Source organism: Aegilops tauschii, chromosome 3, assembly GCF_002575655.3.
Source record: "Aegilops tauschii subsp. strangulata cultivar AL8/78 chromosome 3, Aet v6.0, whole genome shotgun sequence".
Classification (NCBI taxonomy): domain Eukaryota; kingdom Viridiplantae; phylum Streptophyta; class Magnoliopsida; order Poales; family Poaceae; genus Aegilops; species Aegilops tauschii.
This window is the reverse complement of record NC_053037.3, coordinates 535775895-535782611: the sequence shown is the minus strand read 5'-3', so window position 1 is coordinate 535782611 and position 6717 is coordinate 535775895.

The window sequence follows — 6717 nt, the reverse complement described above, 5'->3', positions numbered from 1 at the left end:
TAACACCAATATAAATAAATAATGAGTTTAATACAGTACCTTGAAGTGGTGTTTTGTTTTCTTTCGCTAACGGAGCTCACGAGATTTTCTGTTGAGTTTTGTGTTGTGAAGTTTTCAAGTTTTGGGTAAAGATTCGATAGACTATGGAATAAGGAGTGGCAAGAGCCTAAGCTTGGGGATGTCCAAGGCACCCCAAGGTAATATTCAAGCACAACCAAGAGCCTAAGCTTGGGGATGCCCCGGATGGCATCCCCTCTTTCGTCTTCGTTCATCGGTAACTTTACTTGGAGCTATATTTTTATTCACCACATGATATGTGTTTTGCTTGGAGCTTCATTTTATTTTCTTTAGCTTTGCTTGCTGTTTGAATAAAATACCAAGATCTGAAATTCTTAAATGAGAGAGATTCTTCACATAGCTACATAATTATTTAACTACTCATTGATCTTCACTTATATCTTTTTGGAGTAGTTTGTCATTTACTCGTGTGCTTCACTTATATCCTATGAGTAAATGGTTGAATGATTTGAATGTCATAAATCTGAAATTATATATGTTTCATATGCCTTTACCATAGGGAGTAATGACTCCACATATAAGAAGTGGAGGTGGTAAATTTATTGAAGGTTAGCAAACATTGTATTGGTCACTTGAACAATTCATGAAAGAATATTGAAAGAAGAGAGATTTCACATATAAATATACTATCTTGGACATCTTCTATGATTGTGAGCCCCATTAATTATTTTCAAACCTGAACAAATTAGTTGAAGTTGGACAAGGAAGACAACATAATGAGTTATGCTTGGGTATATTTGTATAGAAGTTATATTGTTATGGATCCTCTAACATGTGGTGCTTGCTATTTAGAACCCTTTGCTAGCCAAAATATCTGTACTAAGCGGGAATACTGCTTGTGCATCCAAATTCCTTGAACCAAGTTTCTTCCATGAGTGTCCACCATATCTACCTATATGCGGTATTTACCTGCCGTTCCAAGTAAATTTGCATGTGCCAAACTCTAAACCTTCAAATAATAATCTGTTTTGTATGCCCGAATCGCTCATGTAGCGACTAGGGGTGTCAGTATCTTCCATGCTAGGTGGGTTATTCTCACGATGAGTGGACTCCTCCCATCATTCACGAGAAAATGGCTGGTAACTGGGATGCCCAATCCTATGATCAAAAGATCAAAAACAAAATCGCAAATAATTTAAACAAAACTCCCCCAGGAATGTTGATAGTTGGACGGCACTCGTTGTTTCGGACAAGCCGTGGAGTGTGAATGTTGGTGGAGGGTGAGTAAAAACTTTACCTTTCTGCTTGGGAACCGCCTATAATGTATCTAGTATGGAAGATATTGGGAACTCTTGGTCGTTATGTTGACAATGAAAGCATACCTCTCAAAATTATTTTCATCTCTATTTTTGCTTCGAGCTCTGGCACCTCTGCAAATCCCTGCTTCCCTCTGCGAAGGGCCTATCTTTTACTTTTATGCAAGAGTCAGTAGTATTCCTTCTCGTTCCAACCTACTCTTTAGTTGGCAAGCATCGTGTGATGTAAAGATCTAAGCATATATGGCCATTCAAATATATTTGAGCATGAATTATTACTGTTGACATTACCCTTGAGGTAAAAGGTTTGGAGGCGAAACATTAAGCCCCTATCTTTCTCTGTGTTCGATGAAAACTATTTGTTCTAAAAATATGCTTTGAGTGGTAGCAATCATGGAAGACTAAATGATAGTTGAGTATCTGAAGTTTGCTGAATCGAAGCTCTGACATAGACTCTTCCTGAAAATAAGATGAATTGTAATTGTTTGATGACTAATAACACGGTTTGTTACTTTTCAAGAAAGTTTATGATCTATACTTTAACATGTGAATAGTTTGTTACTTGATCATGCAAAGTTTTATGAGTTGAGCTATTGTTATGACATATGATGATGCTAGAAAAGGTGATTGAAATTATCATTGATCAAACTTGTGCACCTGCTAGCATTCACACTTCATAAATTATTTCTTTTATCATTTACCTACTTGAGGACGAGCAGGAATTAAGCTTGGGGATGCTGATACGTCTCCAACATATCTATAATTTATGAAGTATTCATGCTATTATATTATCCATCTTGGATGTTTAATGGGCTTTACTATGCACTTTTATATTATTTTTGGGACTAACCTATTAACCCAGAGCCCAGTGCTAGTTTCTGTTTTTTCCCTTGTTTCAGTGTTTCGCAGAAAAGGAATATCAAACGGAGTCCAAACGGAATGAAACCTTCGGGAGCGTGATTTTTGGAACGAACGTGATCCAGGAGACTTGGAGTTGAAGTAAGGGAAGCTTCGAGGTGGCCACGAGGCAGGGAGGCGCGCCTGCCCCCTGGGCGCGCCCCCACCCTCGTGGGCCCCTCGTGGCTCCCCTGACCGACTTCTTTTGCCTATATATATCCATATACCCTAAAAACATCGGGGAATAGAATAGATCGGGAGTTCCGCCGCCGCAAGCCTCTGTAGCAACCAAAAACCAATCGGGACCCTGTTCCGGCACCCTGCCGGAGGGGGGATCCCTCACCGGTGGCCATCTTCATCATCCCGGCGCTCTCCATGACGAGGAGGGAGTAGTTCACCCTCGGGGCTGAGGGTATGTGTTGGAAATATGCCCTAGAGGCAATAATAAAATGGTTATTATTATATTTCCTTGTTCACGATAATTGTCTATTGTTCATGCTATAACTGTGTTAACCGGAAACCGTAATACATGTGTGAATACATAGACCACAACATGTCCCTAGTAAGCCTCTAGTTGACTAGGTCGTTGATCAATAGATGGTTATGATTTCCTAATCATGGACATTAGATGTCGTTGATAACAGGATCACATCATTAGGAGAATGATGTGATGGACAAGACCCAATCCTAAGCATAGCACAAGATCGTGTAGTTCGTTTGCTAGAGCTTTTCTAATGTCAAGTATCATTTCCTTAGACCATGAGATTGTGCAACTCCCGGATACCGTAGGAATGCTTTGGGTGTATCAAACATCACAACGTAACTGGGTGGCTATAAAGGTGCACTACAGGTATCTCCGAAAGTATCTGTTGGGTTGGCATGAATCGAGACTGGGATTTGTCACTCCGTATGACGGAGAGGTATCTCTAGGCCCACTCGGTAATGCATCATCATAATGAGCTCAATGTGACTAAGGAGTTAGCCACGGGATCATGCGTTACGGAACGAGTAAAGAGACTTGCCGGTAACGAGATTGAACGAGGTATGGGGATACCAACGATCGAATCTCGGGCAAGTAACATACCGATGGACAAAGGGAATTGACTACTGGATTGATTGAATCCCCGACATCGTGGTTCATCCGATGAGATCATCGTGGAACATGTGGGATCCAATATGGGTATCCAGATCCCGCTATTGGTTATTGGTCGGAGAGGTGTCTCGGTCATGTCTGCATGGTTCCCGAACCTGTAGGGTCTACACACTTAAGGTTCGGTGACGCTAGAGTTGTTATGGGAAATAGTATGTGGTTACCGAAGGTTGTTCGAAGTCCCGGATGAGATCCCGGATGTCACGAGGAGTTCCGGAATGGTCCGGAGGTGAAGATCGGTATATTGGACGAAGTGTATTGGAGTTCGGAATTGTTCTGGGAGTACCGGGTGACCACCAGCGTGACCGAAAGGTGTTTCGGAGCCCCCGGCAAGCGTTGGGGGGGCCTTATGGGCCAAGGGGAGGGGGCACACCAGCCCACTAAGGGGCCGTGCGCCCCTCCCAACCCCTCTCACATAACCTGGAGAGGTGGGGGCGCCTCCCCTAGGGCAGCCGCCCCTCCGGGCTTGGGGGGCAAGTTTCCTAGGGGTGGGGGCGCCCAAACCCATATAGGGTTTCCCCTGTGGCCGCCACCCCTCCCCTAGGGAACCCTAGGGAGCCTCCTCCACCCCCTTCCCCCTATATATAGTGAGGGAGAGAGATGGCAGCCGCACCCCCTCCCCTGGCGCAGCCCTCTCCTCCTCCAACAGCTCCTCCTCCTCCTCCATAGTGCTTGGCGAAGCCCTGCCGAAGAACCACGAGCTCCACCACCACCACGCCGTCGTGCTACCGGAGCTTTCCCTCAACTTCTGCTCTCCCCTTGCTGGATCAAGAAGGAGGATATGTCCCCGGGCTGTACGTGTGTTGAACGCGGAGGCGCCGTCCGTTCGGCGCTTGGATCGTATCTTCCGCGATTTGAATCGCCGCGAGTACAACTCCATCAACCACGTTCTTGTAACGCTTCCGCTTAGCGATCTTCAAGGGTATGAAGATGCACTCCCTCTCTCTCGTTGCTAGCATCTCCTAGATTGATCTTGGTGACACGTAGGAAAATTTTGAATTATTACTACGTTCCCCAACAGTGGCATCATGAGCTAGGTCTATGCGTAGATTCTATGCACGAGTAGAACACAAAGTAGTTGTGGGCGACGATTGTTCAATTTGCTGACCGTTACTAGTCTTATCTTGATTCGGCGGCATTGTGGAATGAAGCGGCCCGGACCGACCTTACACATACTCTTACGTGAGACAGGTTCCACCGACTGACATGCACTTGATGCATAAGGTGGCTAGCGGGTGTCTGTCTCTCCCACTTTAGTCGGATCGGATTTGATGAAGAGGGTCCTTATGAAGGGTAAATAGCAATTGGCATATCACCGTTGTGGCTTTTGCGTAGGTAAGAAACGTTCTTGCTAGAAACCCATAGCAGCCACATAAAACATGCAACAACAATTAGAGGACGTCTAACTTGTTTTTGCAGGGTATGCTATGTGATGTGATATGGCCAAAAGGATGTGATGAATGATATATGTGATGTATGAAATTGATCATGTTCTTGTAATAGGAATCACGACTTGCATGTCGATGAGTATGACAACCGGCAGGAGCCATAGGAGTTGTCTTAATTTATTGTATGACCTGCGTGTTAATGAAAACGCCATGTAATTACTTTACTTTATTGCTAACCGTTAGCCATAGTAGTAGAAGTAATAGTTGGCGAGACGACTTCATGAAGACACGATGATGGAGATCATGATGATGGAGATCATGGTGTCATGCCGGTGACGAAGGTGATCATGCTGCGCCTCCAAGATGGAGATCAAAGGCGCAAGATGATATTGGCCATATCATGTCACTTTATGATTTGCATGTGATGTTTGTCATGTTTATATCTTATTTGCTTAGAATGACGGTAGCATAAATAAGATGATCCCTCACTAAAATTTCAAGAAATGTGCTCCCCCTAACTGTGCACCATTGCGAAGGTTCAGTGTTTCGAAGCACCACGTGATGATCGGGTGTGATAGATTCTAACGTTCGCATACAACGGGTGTAAGCCAGATTTACACATGCAAAACACTTAGGTTGACTTGACGAGCCTAGCATGTACAAACATGGCCTCGGAACACGAGAGACCAAAAGGTCGAACATGAGTCGTATAGTAGATGCGATCAACATGGAGATGTTCACCGTTGATGACTAGTCCGTCTCACGTGATGATCGGACACGGCCTAGTCGATTCGGATCATGTATCACTTAGATGACTAGAGGGATGTCTATCTGAGTGGGAGTTCATTAAAAATTTGATTAATTGAACTCATTATCATGAACATAGTCTAAATTGTCTTTGCAAATAATGTTGTAGATTAATAGCTCGCGCTTTAGCTCCTTGTTTTAATACATTCCTAGAGAAAGACTAAGTTGAAAGATATTGTAAGCAATTGTGTGGACTAGGGCCGTAGTCTGAGGATTGTCCTCACTGCTACACAGAAGGCTTCTGTCCTTGATGCACAACTCGGTGTGCCAACCCCTGTGGCGTCGTCTGTGGATGTTGTGAACATCTGGCAGACACGTTCTGATGACTACCTGATAGTTTAGTGCGCCATGCTTTATGGCTTAGAGTCGGGGCTCCAAAAGCGTTTTGAACACCATGGAACATATGAGATGTTCCAAGAGCTGAAATTGGTATTTCAGGCTCATGCCCGTGTTAAGAGGTTTGAGACCTCTAACAAGATCTTTGCCTACAAGATGGAGGAGAATAGCTCAGCCAGTGAGCATGTGCTCAGAATGTCTGGGTACTTCAATCGCTTGAATCAAGTGGGAGTTAATCTTCCAGATAAGAGAAGTGATTGACGGAGTTCTCCAGTCACTATCACCAAGCTAACTAGAGCTTCGTGATGAACTATAACATGCAAGGGAAGTTGATCCCAAAGCTGTTCGACGTGCTTAAGGCCGTAAAGGTAGAAGTCAAGAAGGAGCATCAAGTGTTGATGGTTAACAAGACCACTGGTTTCAAAGAAGGGCAAGGGAAAGAAGGGAAACTTCATGAATGGCAAGCCAGTTGCCGCTCCAGTGAAGAAACCCAAGAACCCAAACCCAAGACGAAGTGCTTCTATTAGGGGAACGGTCACTGGTAGCGGAACTGCCTCAAATACTTGGTAGATAAGAAGGCTGGCAACTTCAACAAAAGTATATTTGATATATGTGTTATTGATGTAGTACTCCAAGTAGCACATGGGTATTAGATACCGGTTCAGTTGCTAATATTGGTAACTCGAAACAAAAGCTACGGAATAAACGGAGACTAGCTAAGGGCGAGGTGACGATATGTGTTGGAAGTGTTTCCAAGGATGATATGATCACCATCGCACGCTCCCTCTACCTTCGGGATTAATGT